The 19,675-nt window shown below is 33.4% G+C and overlaps 1 long non-coding RNA gene across 1 annotated transcript; it reads right to left on the bottom strand.

Moving 5' to 3' along the window:
• Positions 1-6,215: 6,215 nt before the first annotated feature.
• On the bottom strand, positions 6,216-19,110 carry LOC118919819 (uncharacterized). The gene is made up of 3 exons (XR_005027673.2): positions 18,975-19,110; positions 8,278-8,382; positions 6,216-6,542 (listed from the first exon to the last, which is right to left on the bottom strand). It is a non-coding gene; the product is annotated as an uncharacterized LOC118919819 (long non-coding RNA).
• Positions 19,111-19,675: the final 565 nt, after the last annotated feature.

The raw sequence follows: 19,675 nt of genomic DNA, 5'->3' as shown, positions 1-19,675 counted from the left end.
TTTGATATGCTACCTATATTCATGATAAGGGTCATCATCAAACATGCTCTCATTTGGTAAATCAGCTACACAAATGATTTTATAATTCTTTGGATGCAAAAATCTAAATAATATTTAAAAATCATGAACACCCACTTCAGGATTGATACTGAATAAGGTTACTCTAATTTTCATGTGAAGTCCAAGTGTTGTAACAATTATGGCTCATTATGTTGTCAGAGAGAGACCTGTATTCAGTAACTATTTCCAACTCAAGACAGACTCTGTCGTTGCCAACAGGCTTTTCAATAACCTGTGACAGTCCAGCCTGCAGAGGTTAGAATTTAGCTACTACACTGTTATCATTTTGTGTCGATTCCTAAACCATCCAGCTTCTTTGGCAGAGATCACAGATAAATCCCTTGTTTTTCTTCATTCCAGATCTTCCTTAGTTCTCAGTATAATAAACATGATTTTCTGAGGATTATATTTTTTCTCTTACTTAATATGGTTTTCATTTAGTACAGTATATGAAGGGAAGAGAGAACACAATACAAATGGAATATTCTGCTTTTAACTTGGCTTCTGTGGAGGGAAATCGGGGTGTCATTTAAAATATTTCATTCATCTCTTTGAGTGCACACATTGTTCTTTCTGGCTATCTCCTATGGCCTTGTTTATGCAGGGTTACTCTAGGGTACCACCTAGATGGTGTTTAGGCAGCCGCTAGTGAATATTTGCATGACAACCACCAGTTCATATGCTTAGTATAAAAGCAAATGATATAGTCTGTCTTAGATATGCAAATAAAGTGATTGAATGATTACTATTTCTGACCTATCATGTGAGAATTTAAACGTAAGATTATAAATTAAATCTATAGGTAAAACTGCTGTGTTCAAACCTTCATTCTGTCTCTCTGGTTTGAAAATGAAATGCCATGAAAGTCTGAGAGCAATTATTCATCTTTGTATGTAGGAAGTTAAAAAGGGGAGGGGAATTTAAAAAGTGTTTAGATTATTGGGATTAAAATGCATTATACTTGTTCCCAATCCTAAAAAGAGCACTAAAAAGAGAAAAATAAATTATGTTTCCCTTTATTTACCCCTGTTCTCTGATACAAATATTTTATGTTTTGAAATCTAAAGAGGTCTCTTGAGTTTGGTTACTTGAGATGTGAGAAAGTGTATAAAAAGATAACTGCAGGCCTTCAAATAAAATAAGCTACAAAATCACCATCCTTATCATTTGAACTATAATCACATTGGAATTATAACAATAATTACGGCAGTGGTGATGTTATTGAAGGAGGACGAGATGGAGAAACAGCAGCTGCACTGAGAACATTATTTTATAACTTGATAATGTCATTTTTTCCCTGAGCTCTTCAGTGGAAATGTAGGAAGAACAAACTTATCATTGAAATTTATCCCGCCTAGTCACAGCAGCTACTTGTATGAACAGATGCAGATACATATGCTTGTATTTGGTGAGCAATATACATATACACACACATATACTATATATGTATATGTATAAAAACACATATATACACAAACACATACATATATATTTAATCCATATGTATATGTATACAAATATTTAATCCATTAACTAAAGCCATTTAGACTTAGGCTTGAAAATAATAGTGCTGTTGTTATAAAAGGGTTAAGATCAATTGAAGATACAGGAGAATAAATTTGATTCATTGATCACTACTATGTGAACAAACGAAAGAAATACCCCAGGTGCAACCAAAACTTTCTAATGGCAAAGACTGATACTCTGATCACATAGAAGTTTTTTTTTTCTCGCTTCAAGAACTCACATTGCTGGTTACATACTAAATGAGGAAGGATATTGGGGTAATTAAAATTAACCTACTGGCTTATAGACTTTAATGTGTTTGAAAGCATGTAAAGCCCTAACTAGCACAATAACTGAATTAGAAATTTTTCTAGACAAAAAACACTTTGTACATTTGTAAATGGCTATGATACCTGTGTCAATTAAAGCAATATCCTTGGTAATATATAATTCAAAAATGTTACATATTTTAGTTCCCTAAATACTTAAGTATTTTCTATCATACTTAACTGTAGCCTTCTGAGTACAGTCATACTACGTTCTAAGTTACTTTAAACATGCTGTAAGAACCTAGTATCCAGCAAAAAATGAGTCTAAAAAAATGCCAAACCCCATATCTATGATCTAAAGATTCAGCAGTAATGATTCAGACTCTTGGCATTAGATTTTTGACCTACATTAAGAGTTGCTGTGCTTAGGGGAGATGATATGTTTAACTTTATCAGTCATTCATATGTAGCACGAATCAGTTTATCATGCTCTGTCCTGAGGATCCATAAATAGGGAACAGGAGAGCAGGAATGCTCTCCATAGTGCTGAGTGCTTGAGAATTGAAAGAAGGCCACCAGAGGGGAGGGGAAAGGGAATGGGAAACTAACTTTGTTTATTCCACTGTTATTTAGTCTGTGCTGCCAAGCAAGGAAGGATTCTCATTCAGTCTTTGAATTAGACAAACCAGCATTATGTTCTGAGGCACGTGGACAATGTCTGGTTGATATTTGAGTGCCTTTCTTTGACATTTGTCTCGTTAGGTTTGAGAAAGGTATCATTATCTTCAATGTTCTTCCCCACACTTAGTCCCTTACTGCCATTCTGTGAAGCTTGGTGAAATAAAAAGATGTTTACTTCATGTATTCTTGAACATGGGTTCTTTAAGAATAGTACATATGAGTGCAAGTCCAATTCTTGTAAATGGCATTAGGTTTATGGTGTGATTTATTTATTTATTTATTTGCTAGATAATAGAGGAAGAACTGGTGGAGTTTAGGTCAAATTGACATATACGTCAGATACATGATTTTAGAGCTCGAGACTGCTCCACAGACATGGGCTGACTGTCACTGACGATGGAACTGCATCCCCATCATGCTAAGGCATACTGAATGGCATGACACTTTATGAAACACAGCATGTCAATTCAGTGAAGAATGATCAATACTAAACTACACGAATACTAATCTGGGAAATATTAGGAAACTGCTTTCAAGCAGATGATTTTAATATGAGAAATGGCAATGTCTGTTATCATAACAAGGGGAAAAGGAGAATTGTTTACAAAATTGTAAGGCTTAGTGGAGATTTCTGACTTTTTACTCTTGGTTTTACTATTAGGTGAGAATCAAAACAAGTGGGATTTAAGAATATCAACATGCAAATCTCAATCAGAGTTAGATTAAAAAGGGCAATGAGAATATATCTCACAGACATTTCCAGACTAGATCTCAAATTATTTAAAAAATGGTAAGATTTAAAAATTTATCTCTGTAATAATTAGTAATAAACTATAGAAGTCTGCCATAGCAAAGCAAATGTGACAAAACAAATACAAAGAGAGTTTCTGTAGTATAATGGTTATCACATTGCCTTACAGATATGAAAAGAATCTTATTCTCTCTGCCATTTAGAAAATAAAGAATATTTCTTTCTAAATGGAGATAAATAAAAATTTAGTCATATTTAATACATCTTTTAAATTGTGTGTTTTTTTTTAAAGAGTAACCAGTTGTTACTGAGAACTTGATAGTTCCATTGTAGCAGAAACTGATTTATAACATCTTATTTATATAGGTAAATGTTCAAACTCAATTCAGAGTTAAAAATCTAACAGCATTTAATGGTGGAGCCTCAGATTTATCCATGCAAGACCAATTGGAAAATACCTGCGCTTCTCCCATATAGGGAAAGGGTTGCTTACAATGATGATATAAATTTAAATAATTAGGTAAGTCAATATTTTATTATTCACTTAAAAATATACATTTTTATTAATTCTCAGGAAATTAGTATAGTTGACTGAATATGATGCATAATGCCTTGATAGGTCACATTTTTTTCTCTGCAAATTCATCATTTACCCTTAATGATTTCAATCTATCACATTTTTTAAGTAAATACTCAATTAAAAACTATGTTCTTTTTTAATTACATTATTTTGATTCTTGGATTTTGAGCCAGGTCTTGGGCCACTCGTCAAGTGACTTTGATCAAAGTCTTTGGAAAATGTAATGTTTTAAGGACACGTTTAATTGGGTCACAGTTTGAAGTGGTAGCTAAGTGAGTTTGCCCTTTGTCATAGCGGTACCTAGGAATCCTGATCTATATTCCTGATTGCTATTGAGTTTTCTAGATTTCATTATAAAATCAATAACTGTTGTACAGGGTAAAATAGTTTACAAGGGTTGCAACATACTGTGGACTTCTGAAAACATACTGAGCTCCGTGAAGCCACCCAGGCAGCCAATTAGGAGAAAACATCTATTAGGTAGAAACAGGGCAGTCCCATTGACTGCTATTGATTTTCTTAGCCCTGTGAAAAGACAATCAATTAGATAAAGAAGGCTAATGTTACAGCTGCAATTTAATAACCCCTAAAAAAAGAAGGAGGGCTATTGATTCCTGACATGGAATGTTGAATCGTATTGAAATATACTGAACTTCACCTGTCTTTTAATCAGGCCTGCAGAGACGAAAGGAAGCCTGCCTTTCTAGACCTGTGGTATAGAATCCCAATTATCAAAGAGCCTTGGCTATGCCAGACCTAAGAGATGCAAATGAAACAGAACTTTAGAAGAAAACAGAACCCAGACTGAATACTAAATCATGGAAGCTATTGACAGAAACTGTCTTGGTGAAGGTTGTTTCTTTTTCCATACAGGGCTCACCAGAGTACCACCTGTCATTTTCAAAAGCAAAGTCAGTTTTGCCAACCAGCCGTGAATGACAAATAAAGCTTTATATGAAACACAAGGGCATATTATGTGCTATTGTGAGTTCTGCTAAGTGCTAATTTATCTGGCTTGTTCTCTTCAGCAAACACAACCACAGACACATGAAATAATCCATCTGATTATGTAGCTATTTAGGAGAAAAACAAAGCAAGGTGTTTTTGTGTGTTGTAGAAGGTACATGATACAACAAAGTTTAATAAAACCTAACATAGCTAATGAAAATAAATTAAATGCTGTAAGCTGTAACAATTTTAGAACAAATAAACTTTTGCTAGTTTTGGATTTAGGGAGTCCCAGCTGCTTTTCATAAATAGATGAGTACTTTCATTCTTTTTTTTTATAGCCCCTAATTGGAAATGGCTAATAGGCCTTGTCCCTTTCAAGTATAAAATCTGGGCTAAAATACCTCATATAGATATTTTCTTTATGCTTTTCTTTCTATTGCATGTATTTGATCCTTTTTCCCTCATTATATATATGCCTTTTTACCAGCAGACAGCTGCTATTCACAATAATTGCTAGGGCAGTCAATTATACTTTAAATAGACCTACTTGAGGACAAATGGTGGTCTAAATTGTACTAGAGGGATACCATATACAAAGACTATGTCATTTCTAGTATCTGAAATATTCTAAATATTTCTAAGTGGTGATATACTTTATATATCTTACTCTAGCATATCAAAGCCTTTCTTCAAAATATTTCCAGAATATGAGTGTTCTGTTCTGTGAGCCATTACTTAATAACTCAAATTTCTATTTATAAACAGGAGAATATATTGTGCTAATCCCTCCATGTGATAGCATAAATTGCATTGTAGGAAATCTATTTTGTTGACAGTATTTTCCTTTTTGCTTAAAGCTACATGAATTCAATACTGGGGATGTTTAAAACATTGTCTTCTTTAAAGGATCCATTTTTTCTTAGCAATTACACATTTGTAAAGATAACTTTATTGATTTGGAAGAAGAATTAGATTTTAGAATTTAGGATCATAATCAAAAGTGGGTAAATATGTGCCTTATTATAATCATGCTTTACACATATAGTATTAATATTTTAAACACCATTAAAGACAGCATTACAAGTGAGACTAATTTCTGTTTGTAACATTATAACACTGATGTAATAGTCAACACATTATTGATTGGCAAGAGGACTACAATTCATAAAAACCTGAAATGCAATGTTTATAGATAAATCATAGCAATACTCATTAGAACAAAAATTCAGGATGTAAAGTGTTTGTATAATTGTTGTTTAAATGTTAGAAAGATAATTTATTCAGCATCTTGGATCATTATAACAAAATGTCAATTATTTTCCTACTTTGTTTTTCAGTTGCAAAGTATTGTATTTAGGTCATTTATTTTCCAAGATATGTTTTGCTGTTAAGTATATAAGAATACATCTTAGTCCCATCTATTCTCATACGTATCTGGAGTAAAATGTCATGTCTCCTAGGTATCTTGGATGTATATGTTCTGAACTGTATTTTGACCATACAGGTTTAAGAGAGCTCTCCCACTGATAGGTTGACATGAGTGAAAAACTATACACATAGCACAAATAAAATCTAGGTTATAAAGGATAAGAATCTATCAAAAGGAGAGTAATGAAAGTGCATATTTAGACATCACGGAATGAGCTTTTCAACACTTACACCTCTATTAGAGATCCTGAAGTAGCTTTTAGCTGTCCAACATGCAGTAGAAGAGTCCTTCATTCAGACATCTTCCCTCAATTTTCTAAGACGGCAAAAATAAAAACTTCATTCTGAAGTGTATGGCTACTGTAGCAACAAAGCCAAGTTACATTTTCAAAACCTTAACAAATGGTTTATGAATGAATGAGGGCAAATGAATGAACTAAAAAGACTTTCAGTGGGACTTGTCTAGGTCACTGATTAATAATACGGGCTTTACAGCCACAGCAAGCAGCTAGGTTCAAACTCTGGCTCCCTCACTTCAAAATTATGCAATTCCAGGTAAAGTGCTTAACCCCCTTGCCCACTCATTCCTCTCTAACCCCCAGTTTCTTCATCCATAATATGAGGAAATAGTAAATTTTTCTTAGGATTGTGCAGACTCAATAAATAATAAGCCAAAAAGCTCAAGAAATGTGACTGAAAAAATGAATTTGTATCACTGGTACTATTATGGTTACATTTATATTTTATTAGTAGTATATTAAAACATTTGCCCTAAGAAAACTTTGAAAATTATGAATGGTTTAGACTGTGATTTTTAATTAAACTGCAGCCACCTAACAGAGGATCTGTAAAAAAAAGGTTTATAAACTGGTATTAATGGAAACCCACTTAAAAGTTTGAAGGACTTTAAGCACTGGATGTACTTTGTTTTTATTCCTTTATTCAAGTAGTGCAAAATAATATATATTTTAAAGGGAAAAATTGGAAAAATATATGCAAATATCCTTTCCCGTTTCACCATGTATGCGTGTGTGTGTGTGTGTGTGTGTGAAAGTTTTTGATGTTCCAAGAATGATTGAAATTTGGTTGATCTGAAATGATATACTCTTTGAAATAGAACAGAATTTATAGGTTACTACAAACTTCACCTAGTAGAAACCTTGAACTGGAGTAGAAACCTTGAACTGGAGTTGAGGAGACTTATAATTCTGGTTTTATTATAGAATAATTTGGGCATATGGTGGAAAATCTCTCAGCTTTTATCTACCTCACTGTCTGCAAACTGCATGACTAATATGAAAATATGTTTCCATTAAAAAATTGATAAGACATAAGGTTTCAGAGCAATAGATAAGGGCTCTTAGAATGTGAGCATAAGAAATCTAAATATGCATGTTTTCCTTGGAAAGGGAACTTTCCTCTGGCCCTGCTATTTTGATTTAAAGAGATATTAACTTAAATCAGTGGTTCTCAACAGGGAATAATTCTTACCAATAGGAGGCATTTGGTAACATATGGAGATGTTTTGGTTATCATAATTTTAGAGATGGGGCTCCTGGACTCTAATGGTAAGAAGCTAAGGGGCTGCTAAATATCCACTGATACACAGGGTAGTCCCCCCACAAGAAAGAAGTGTTCAGCCCAAAGTGTCATTAATGCTACTATTGAGAACCCCTGGCTTAGATGTATGACCATCACTTTCATTGTCTTAGTCATCAGTTGACATGTACACCAAAGATATATACTTCAAAGTCTTTACAGATATTATTCCCTTTACAATGAGGATAATAGAAGGCTAAATATTGTCTTGAGGATGTCATAATTCCTTTCAGGGATAGAATCTTTCCTTAGTTCTCCATGGACCTTTTTTGAGAATCCAAAAATACAGATTTATGTTATTATCAGGAAATTATTGTGTTAATTTTTTTCCCTTATCACATTAACTGAAGAGCATTAGAAAGGATACTGGCAAGGCAAATGTTCAACACAATGTCTAGTTAGTCTGGAAGAGTTTTGATGTGGAAACAGAAATTTCATTAAAACATCCTTACCTTTGTCCTTATAGAATTTCTATCACCTCCAAAATTCATACTCATTCCATAAGCATTACTTTTTCTATGAACAGAGATGATGGTGCTTGCTTCTGTTGTATATTTCTGAAGGCAGGAAGCATAAAGAAATAGCCTTAGCTAGCAAATTAAGAAGGGACCAGCAGATATAGGTCTTATTACTCAAAGTCTACTGATTTAAACGTAAATCACATTTTAAAATACCATCACAGCAACATCTAGATTAGTGTTTGGCAAATGGGACACCATAGCCTAAACAAGTTAAAACATATATTTACCCATTATATCCACCCTTAGTCAATTTGACGGCCATACAAACACCCCAAAACCATACATAATATCCAAATAAAGATAATAATAGTGTAACACTTCCACCTAACATGATGAAACTATTCTCTATACAACCAAAAATGTATTAACCCTTTCCCCAGAAAACAAGGCAAAGTGCTTGGGTTATGTTCATTCTTCTCTTTGATATCCTGTAACTTAAATACTATGATGTAAATATGATGATAATTAAATGCTATGATATAAAGTAAATGCATTTTATATGACATAATAAAGGGATAAGAGAGATAAATACAAAGATATTTGCATCAACCAAAATATATAAATAACTCATACACTTCAATACCCAAAAAACAAATAACCTGTTTCAAAAATTGGACAGAGAACCAAAACAGACACTTTTTCAAAGAAGAAATGCAGATGGCCAACAAGCACATGAAAAAGATGCTCCACATCACTAATCATCAGAGAAATGCAATTTAAAACCACAATGAGATATCACACCACACCAATTAGTGTGGCCACAATCCAAAAGACAAGAAACAACAAATGCTGGCAAGGATGCGGTGAAATGGGAATCCTCCTACACTGTTGGTAGGAATGTAAATTGCTGCAAATGTTGTGGAAGGCAATATGGAGGTTCTTCAAAAAACTAAAAACACAAATACCATTTGACCCAGTAATTCCATTCCTAGGAATTTACCCAAAGAAAACAAGACACCTGATTTGAAAAGACATATGCACCCCTATGTTTATTGTTGCACAATTTATAATAGCTAAGTTATGGAAGCAACCTAAGTGTCCATCGATAAATGAATGGATAAAGGAGATGTGGTACATATACACAATGGATTATTCACCCATAAAAAGAAAATAAAGCCTTCCATTTGAAAAGAACATGGATGGATCTACAAGGTATTATGCTCAGTGAAATAAGTCAGGTAGAGAAAGACAAATACCAAATGATTTCACTTATTTGTGGAGTATAAAAACAAAACAAAACAGAAGGAACAAAAAAAGCAGTAGACTCATAGACACCAAGAAGGGACTAGTGGTTACCAAAGGGGAGGGTTTGGGGGAGGGAGAAGTGGACTAAGGGGCACAATAATTCACAATCACAATATAGGTTGGTCGTGGGGATGGTAGTACAGCATGGAGAATACAGTTAATGATTATGTAACATCTTTCTATGTTGATGGACAGTGATTGCACTGGAGGGAGTGAAGGCTTGATAACATGAGTGAATGTTGAACTACTGTGTTTTGTATCAGAAACCATCATGAGATTGTTTATCAATGATATTTTAATAAAAAGAAAGTCAACTAGGAATAATGTAAATGGATAACTGGAAAAAAAGATACTTGCTATACATACATACATACACACAAGTATATTCATAAAAAAATAAGGAAGAAATACTCATGAGAATTAGAGTCCTAGTTTTTATAACTGGTCACATGGTTATAGCTTATATTTGTAAATATCTTCTTCCACTACCTATTCTGTGTTTCCTTTGTCCTCAGTAAGTACCTCAGCTGGTCATGGTTTTTTACTTGGTGGGGCGACCCAAACCTTCATTTGTCAAAGGCCTAGAACATTGATAGTTCTGCTGAAATTAAGTTGCTGCATTTTTCACTGACTTTAAATCAGGGTATCATAGTACTAACCAATGCCCTGAAAGATCTCCTGGATGCCAGATATACTGTCCCTTACTTCCATGTAGGAGTCCAATTTCTCCTTAGTAAATCAGGATCAGTCACCCTACTCAGCACATTAACTCCCTCTTTTGCCTGTTTATTCAGAACATGAGGAGGCTAAAGTGGCTCAGTGGCAGTTCTAACTTCCAGTTCAGTAAAATCAATATTGGGTCTTCTGCTGGAAGCATTCCTCCCTTTAAGACCAAGACCTGTAGACAAGCAGAGCATAAGGGCTCAGAAACAGTAAGCAAAAATGTTCCTAGTGGGTCACTGGGAGTAAGAGTGAGAAGTGCCCTCCCACTTCAAATTTTTAATTCCTGGACCTTTGAATCTTGACTATGGGAGAAATACCACCATATATCAAATGCCAATTTAGAGCATACTGGGTACTATAACTAACCAAGTTTACACATAATTTAACCATCACAATGAGCAACTATACATATTCCAGATCTCTATCACAACTACTCAACTCTACTATTGTAGTGTGAAAACAGCCATTGTTTACAGCCAATATGTAAACAAATGAATGTGGCTGCATACCAATAAAACTTTATTTATAAAATCAATTAGTGGGTCTGATTTGGCCCATAGACCATACTTTGCCAACTCTTGGTCTAAAAACTTTAGTTATGACACAGGGATTATCCCATTGAATAAGACATCAACCCACAACTAGTATAGTCTATAGAAGACACTTTAAAGATAAAAACACACATTTAGTCAGAGTACACATATTTCTATGTACATAAAGACCATGAGAAAAAAAAGTAAAAACACAAATAGTTTACATTAAAAGAATGGATAAAGATACAATGCAATGGTTCATCATAGGGAACACAAATTGGTTCTATCTATTACCTATCTATCTATCTATCTTGCTTGCTTGCTTGTTTGCTTGAGTTGGTAATTCAAATCCTTGAGCTCATCTTTTTTTTTTTTTTGGCCGTTTTGTCCAGTGATGTTAGGAACAACCAACCAATCCTATTATATCTGGTAGTTTTCCAAAAAATGTCTGACAGTATTATATACACAGATACCAAGCTCCTTAATATGACATTACTAATGGCCTACTCTGAGAATTTGCCTCATTTAATGTCAAATATGAAACTATAGATCCAGGAAGCTCAGAGAACAGAAAGTGGGATAAATACAAAAAATAAACCTAGGTATACACTCAAACTTCATAAAAGATAAAGAAAAACTTTGGAAAGGAGCCAGAGGGGAGAAAAAAACTCTGCCATAGAAGAAGGAGGTAAAAATTAATGTTCTCTCAAGGTAAAGAGAACATGCAAGCAAGAAGAAAGTGGACTGAAATAAAGAGAGAAAAACCTAGCAACTGAGAATTCGGTAACCTAAAAAATTATCTTTCAAAATAAGGAAAGATAAGGCTTTCTCAGACAAACAACAATTGAAGGTATTTGTTGCCAGAAGATCTATCTTATACGAAACTTCAAAAGGAGTTCGTTAGAAAGAAAGATAATAATATAGACCAGAAACTTGAATCTACATAAAGAAATGAAGAACATCAGAGAAGAGCTGAGTGAGGGTAAAGTAGTAATTTTTAATTTTTCCTATTCTTAATTGATCTAATAGATAACTACTCAAAATAATACTAGCAACAATGTATTAAATAAATAAATCAAGTGTATTATATCAATGCAAAGTGATAGTTTTATTTGAATGCAGACTTGGATTAGTTGTAAATGTTTATTGTAAACAAATATATATGAGAAATTTATTTAAAAATTATAAAAACTCATATGAAAGAAATCAAAGAATAATTAAATAAATGGAGACATTCCATGTTCATGGATGGAAAAAAATATTGCAAAAAATTCACGTTTTCCTAAACTGATCTGTAAATTCTAAGCAATTTCAATCAAAACCCAAGCAAATTATTTTGTGGATCTTGACAAACTGATTCTAAATGGAAAATGATTTTATGTGGAAAGACAAAAGACCCAGAATATCCAACACAATATAGAATAAGATTAAAGTTGGAGGACTGAAACCATCCAACTTCAAAACCTACTATAAGGCTACAGTAATTAAAAAAGCAGTGTGGTATTGTTGAAAAAACAGACAAATAGATCAATGAAACAGGAAGAGTGCCCAGAAGAAGACCCACATAAATATAGTCAACTGATCTTTGACCAAGGAGCAAAGACAATGCAATGGAGTAAAGAGAGTCTTTTCAACAAATGGCGCTGGAAGAAATGGACATCCACCTGTTTAAAAAAGGAACCTAGACAGAGATCTTACACCTTTCACAAAAACAGACCTAAATGTAAAATGCGAAACTATAATTCTCCTAGAAGATTACATAGGATAAAATGTAGAGGATGTTGAGTTTAGTGACTTTTTAGGTGCAACATCAAAAGCACAACCAATAAGAGAAAGAATTGATACAGTGCACTTCATTAAAATTAAAAATTTCTGCTCTGCAAAAGATGCTGTCAAGAGAATAAAAAGACTAGCTACAATCTAGGAGAAAATCTTTGCAAGGTCATATCTTATAAAAGGCTGTGATCCAAAATACACAAAGTACTCTTAGAATCCAACAATAAGAATACAAACTATTTAATAAATGGGCCAAAGAAGTTAACAAATACCTCCCCATAGAAGATGTATAGATGGCAAATAAGCATGTGCAAAGGTGCTCCACATCATATATTATCAGGAAAACACAAATTAAAACAACAACGAGATACCACTGCACAGTTATCAGAATGGCCAAAATCCAGAACACTGAGATCACCAAATGCTAGCAAGGACGTTATTGCTTGTGGGAATATAAAATGGTATTGCCACTTTGGAAGACAGTTTGGTAGTTAAATTGCATTCCTTGGTATTTACCCAAGAGTTTAAACTTATACCCACACAAAAACCTGTACATGGGTGTTTTATTCATAATTGTATGTAATATACATAACAGTTTTATTCATAATTTGCAAAATTTGGAATCAACTAAGGTGTATTTTACTAGATAAGTACAAAAATTAACTGTGATACATCAGCCAATGGAATATTACTCAGTCTTAAAAAGAAATGAGCTATCAGGCTGTGACAAGACATGGTGGAGACTTAAATGTATGCTACTAAGTGAAAGAAGCCAATCCAAAAACGCCACATACTTTACAATTCCAACTATAAAGCAGATCTGGAAAAGGCAGACTAGAGAGATAGTAAAAAGATCAGTAGTTGATAGGGGTTAGTGGGAAGAGAGAAATGCATATGTGGATCTTTAGGGCAGCAAACTACTCTTTGTGATACTATAGTGGTGGACACAGGTAATTATACATTTGTCCAAACCCATATAATTAACAACATCAAGGATGAACCCTAATATAAATTACAGACTTTGGGTGATAATGATGTACCAATGTAGGTTCATCAACTAAAACAAATGTTTCATTTTGGTGGGACACTTTGAGAATGAGTGGGGCTAGACATGTGTGGGACAGTGTGTATATGGGACATTTCTCAAATTTCACTCAGTGTTGTAAACATAAAACTTTTAAAAAATAAAGCCTATTAAAGAAAAGAATAATGAAAACACCAAGTGCTATCAAGAATTCAGAAAAACTGGATCACTTAAATATTACTAGTGGGAATGTAAAATGTTACAATCACTTTGGAAAAGTGTATTGTAGATTTTAATGATCTAACTACTTCCTTATACAATCCAGCAATTGCACACCTGGTCATTTATTCCAAAGATAAGAAAGCACAAAAATCTGTACATAAATGTTCATAACAGCTTTTTTCATAATAGCCAAAACTTTAAACAACCAATGCCATCAACCTGTGAATGGTTACACAATGTTGCACATACACCCCAAGAGATAGTACTTGGCTATATAAAAAAATGAACTATTGATACATTCAAGAAGTTGGCTAGATTTAAAGGGAATTATGCTGAGTGGAAAAAAACCCAAATACCACATAAATGATATATCAAAAAGCCAATACCAAATAAATCACATAAATGATTTCATTCATATAAAAATCTTGAAATGTCAAAAGAGTAGAGATGGAGAATCACTTAACAGTTGCCAGAGACTGGGTTAGGATGAACGGAGGGAGTAGAGGGGGCTGTAGTTACTTGATGAAATCATTCTGCATTGTGACTGTAGTGGTGGTGGTCACATGAATGCACATATATGATAAAAATGCATAGAATTAAACATGCATGTACACACACCCTCGCACATTTACACATACAAATAAGTGCATATAAAATGGTGACATATGAATAAGGTCAGTGAAGTTCTCAATATCAGTGTCCTGGTTTTGATATTGACATGTGCTATCTCAAAAATTAAGAGTGAAGAGAAGAAATATGGATTTTAACGAAAAGATGTTTTTAAAAATGTACAAATTCAGTTAACAAGTCTTCTGCAAATCTGAAAGAGGTTTTGATGATGCAAAATGCAAAATAAAGCATTAAAAATGATACACATGGAGATAATTAAAAATGAAACCTGTATACTTAAATGTATAAAAGAATATTATATATAACATTACACCAAGCAATCTGTATACATAGGCCTATGTCATTCGAAGAGTACAAATTTGAGTGATGACTGTTTTGGGGTTGTTTTATGTATATGCATGCATGTGTGTATAAGACTCTTCTATATATTAGATGGGTTCACTGTGCCTGCGATCTGTCAATAATATCTAGTACCCCTACCCAGTCATTGTAAGTGTAAAAATGCCCACAGACGTTCCCAAACATCCTCCAAGGAGTGCCCAAGTTGGAAACCATTGACCTATATTAATTATCTTTTCCAAAAAGTTAAATGATCAAAATTTCCTGAAAGTTTTTGTAAAAAATAAATGGTTAGATTTTTGAAGATATTGAGAGAGCAGTCAAGTATATACCTCTTAACAAGGTGCCAGGACAAGAGTATTTTACAGGTGAGATTTAGCAAACTTTGAAGAAAGAGATAATTACTTTTTTAAAGAAATATTATCTATCCTAGAAAAATGATGAACAAATCTTTTGACTTTTTGACTACCAATACAGAAAGTATGATATTTTAAAAAGTAACACAAATCAAAAATATCAGTGCAAATTTTATAAGTAAAATATTAGCAACTAATCATTTATCACTGCATAAAATAATAAAATAAAATAACCAAGTGCAACTTATAACATTTATTTTAATTTCCACTTGAATGAAAAATAATAATAGAATAAAACAGATCATTTCTTAAGGTTTTAGCATTTTATAATATTATAAAATGGTTTTATGGATCTTTATTATATAAAATACTCTAATTATAAAAATTTCAAAAATTTAAAATATATGAATAAGAAAATAAAAATATTGTTATTAATTCTATGACCCCACAATAAATTATAATTAACATATTGATAAAACTTACATACATAGTCTATATTTTTCTTGACTTCTTCTTCTCTATATCTTTCACAGTGCTGAAATAGGTGATATTAATAGCTTTCTTTCTCCCATGCCTATCTCTAAAATAGAATTGAATAAATATAATATAAATTGGCCCCTAGATGGAAGGAACCGGCATTAACAGACTTTCCCCAAATTTATCAATTGTTCAGTATAATCTTAAAGTCACAACAGAATTTTTTAAAATTTAATTAGCTGTTCATGGAAGAATAAAAGGGAAAAATTGATGGGGCACTTTTTAATAAGGAGGTCAGTTATCAATTATCAAACTTTAGAAAGTATTATTTATAAAAGCACAGTATTGGGCTGAGAATAGAAAAATTCAGTAGGGAACTCGTCACTGAATTAGACTAATTCATAGCATTATAGCAGTAAAATAATGTAAAAGATGAACCCTATACATGGAAAAGGAAATATTTCTAAGACTTAAAAACTATAAAGTTTAATAAAAACTCAAGTAGTGTAAAAAAATTCACATAATGGTATTTATAATTAACATCAAATTTCCCTCAAAGACCACCAGAAAACATGCTGGGATCAAACATCAAACTGAGTTCATTAGAAACTTGCCACTGGCTGAATGAATTTATTCACATGGAATACTGGAGTAGCTTCAGCACTCAGATTTTAGAAAGTTTTGTCTTGGTAGATTAGGTCATAGTGTGGTTTCAGGCAGAGATTATTAAACAAGATTCTGTCTGAACTGGTCTTGGTCAGAGTCGGTAACCAGGGGAATTTGGTTTGGCAGGGAAATAAGGCTGGATATGGAGCTGTCTGTCTGTACACTTTGTCGGTGTTCTTATTTTTTTTTGCAACATAGGGAGCAAACACAGAAGATGCAGCTGTTTATATGGATAGATATGCATTGTTCTTCAGAAAATTTATAATCCTATGCAATGCATGAAAAGAAAATCAACCCTAAATAAAATCTCAAGCTGAGACAATTTTTTACGCATTTTAACCACTATTACTGATATCAAGGGAAACAACTTACGTATGACCAGTTTTCCTTGTCAGTGTAATAATATCTTGGAAATGTCTTGAAATAAATGACATCATTCACAGGCAGAGCTGACAAAAAACAGAATTCTTATCCAACTCTCAAAAATACTATGGGCATTACCCTTTTTTTGGTTATTCATCACTGATTTGAGAGAAAAAGTTTGTGCCTGTGTAAGAGTGAAATGATTCTCAACCTTAATATACCTTGTTTTCTTTAATTTACTTAGGGATATTGTTGGTGCCCAGTAGGATTTTTTTTAAGTCTCTGAATATCCTTACTAGGATATCCATATAACATTGCCCCATTAGCTAATTTTATGGCAAATGGTAGGACAGTGAACATTACTAAGCTTCTTGAAGCCAACTTAGAGTGTAAATAACAACTCACAGAGGTGCTGGAGACCTTTCACCATCAGTTTTCCCTTTCATGCATCTCACTGCCTCTTCCCACTCACTGCAGCACCACCTGCTAACGTGAGGAGTGTGTGAACCCACCAAGTTGTAAGGAAAACTATGAATGTGAAGACATTTAAAAAGGGCAATGACCTGGTGAATCACAAAAAGCAATTATGGGAAGAATTCAGAGGCAGTATGATCTTGGAACTACAGGGTTCAGTAGTAAAGCTACTATAATCAGCTCATCTCTGTTACATCACTGATACATTTATCCAAATAAGTCAAAATAAGATTTCAGTGTATATCCCAGGTCATGGAAACAGAAGCATGATGAGTGTTAGAAAGTCTAGGGAGAGAGATTCCTGCAACTTACCATGAACTCTCCAATGTCCACAAACTAAGGGCTACAGCAGCATTAAAAAACCTACTTTAAAAATCAAAGGTCTAAATAAATGGAGAGATATTCCATACTCACAAATAAGAAGACTCAATATTGTTAAAATGTCAGTTCTTCTGAACCTGATCTCTGAATTCAGCACAATCTCAATCAGAAATCCAGTAACTTAAGTTTGTGTTTATCAACAACCTTATTCTGAAGTTCATGTGGAAAGGAAAAAGGCCCACAGTAGCCAACACGAAATTGAAAGAGAGGAACAAAGTCAAACTATTTCATCCTGTTTTTCTAAATCTACAATAATTAAGATGGGGCAGTATTGGTAAATGAATAGAAAAATAAGATCAGTGAACTGAATAGTGGGCACAAAAGTAGACTCAATCAAATACAGGCAACTGAAATTTGAAAAATGAACAAAAGTAATTCAAATAGAAAGAGTAGCTTTTTCAACAAATAGTGCTGAAACAACAGGACATCCACATGCAAAAAAAAAAAAAAAAAAAAGAATCCAGTTATGGACCTTACACCTTTCACAAAGATTAATCATGGACTTCAGTGTGAAATGCAAGACTATGATCTCCAAGAAGAGAATGCAGGCAAAAACATAGGTGACCTTGAGTTTGACAATGAGTATTTAGATACAACATTAAAAGCATGATCCATGGAAGAAAAGGTCAGGCCTTCAATCAGTTGGACTTCATTAAAATTAAAAACTTCTGCTCTGTATAAGGCACTGTTAAGTGAATGAAGTGACAAACCACAGATTGGGAAAAAAATCTGATGAATTTGATAAAAGATTGATATCCAGAATATACAACTCAACAATGAGAAAATAAACAACTTAATTAAAAACTAGATAAAAGATCTGAACATACACATCATCAGAAAATATATACAGATGGTAAATAAACATATGAGAACATGTTCAACATCATCTCATTACTGAATATTAAATTAAAATAACAATGGTATGCCTCTATACTTATTAGAATGGCTAAAATCGAAAACACAACACCAAATGCTGGTGAGGATATGAATAACAGGAACTTAGCATTCATTGATGATAGGGATGCAAAATGGTTCAGCTAGTTGGAAGACAATTTAGAAGGTTTTATAAAAATCAAACATACCCTCATCATATAATCCAACAATTGCTCTCCTTGGCGTTTACCCAAATAAATTGAAAACTATGTTCACACAAATACCATCACATGGACATTTAAAACAACTTCATTCATAACTGCCCAACCTTGGGAGAACCAAGATGTCCTTCAACAAGAGGATGATTGCACATTTATTATTTTTGTATTGCTGTGTAAAATATTGCTATAAATGTAGTGAATTAAAACAACACCCATTTATTAGTTTGTAGTTCTATAGATGAGAAGTCCACATGGACTTGACTAGCTTTTCCCGTTAGTATCTTACAGTGCCAAACTCAAGCTGTAAGCCCAGCTGGACTCTTACCTACAAGCTCTGGGAAGAATCTTCTCCTAAGTTCATTCAAGTTGTTGGTAGGATTCAGTTCATTGTGGCTGTAGGATTGAGCTCCACTCTCAGCTGGGGACTGTTCTTAGCTCTTAGAGGCCACTCTCAGGTCCTTGCTCCATGGCCACCTCTATCTCAGCAATGGAGAACCTTGTGAGATTCCATACACACAAAAGAAAATCAACCCTAAATAAAATCTCAAGCTGAGACAATTTTTTACGCATTTTAACCACTATTACTGATATCAAGGGAAACAACTTACGTATGACCAGTTTTCCTTGTCAGTGTAATAATATCTTGGAAATGTCTTGAAATAAATGACATCATTCACAGGCAGAGCTGACAAAAAACAGAATTCTTATCCAACTCTCAAAAATACTATGGGCATTACCCTTTTTTTGGTTATTCATCACTGATTTGAGAGAAAAAGTTTGTGCCTGTGTAAGAGTGAAATGATTCTCAACCTTAATATACCTTGTTTTCTTTAATTTACTTAGGGATATTGTTGGTGCCCAGTAGGATTTTTTTTAAGTCTCTGAATATCCTTACTAGGATATCCATATAACATTGCCCCATTAGCTAATTTTATGGCAAATGGTAGGACAGTGAACATTACTAAGCTTCTTGAAGCCAACTTAGAGTGTAAATAACAACTCACAGAGGTGCTGGAGACCTTTCAC

This window comes from Manis pentadactyla, chromosome 2, assembly GCF_030020395.1.
Source record: "Manis pentadactyla isolate mManPen7 chromosome 2, mManPen7.hap1, whole genome shotgun sequence".
Taxonomy (NCBI): domain Eukaryota; kingdom Metazoa; phylum Chordata; class Mammalia; order Pholidota; family Manidae; genus Manis; species Manis pentadactyla.
This window is presented reverse-complemented; position numbering and strand designations above follow the sequence as displayed.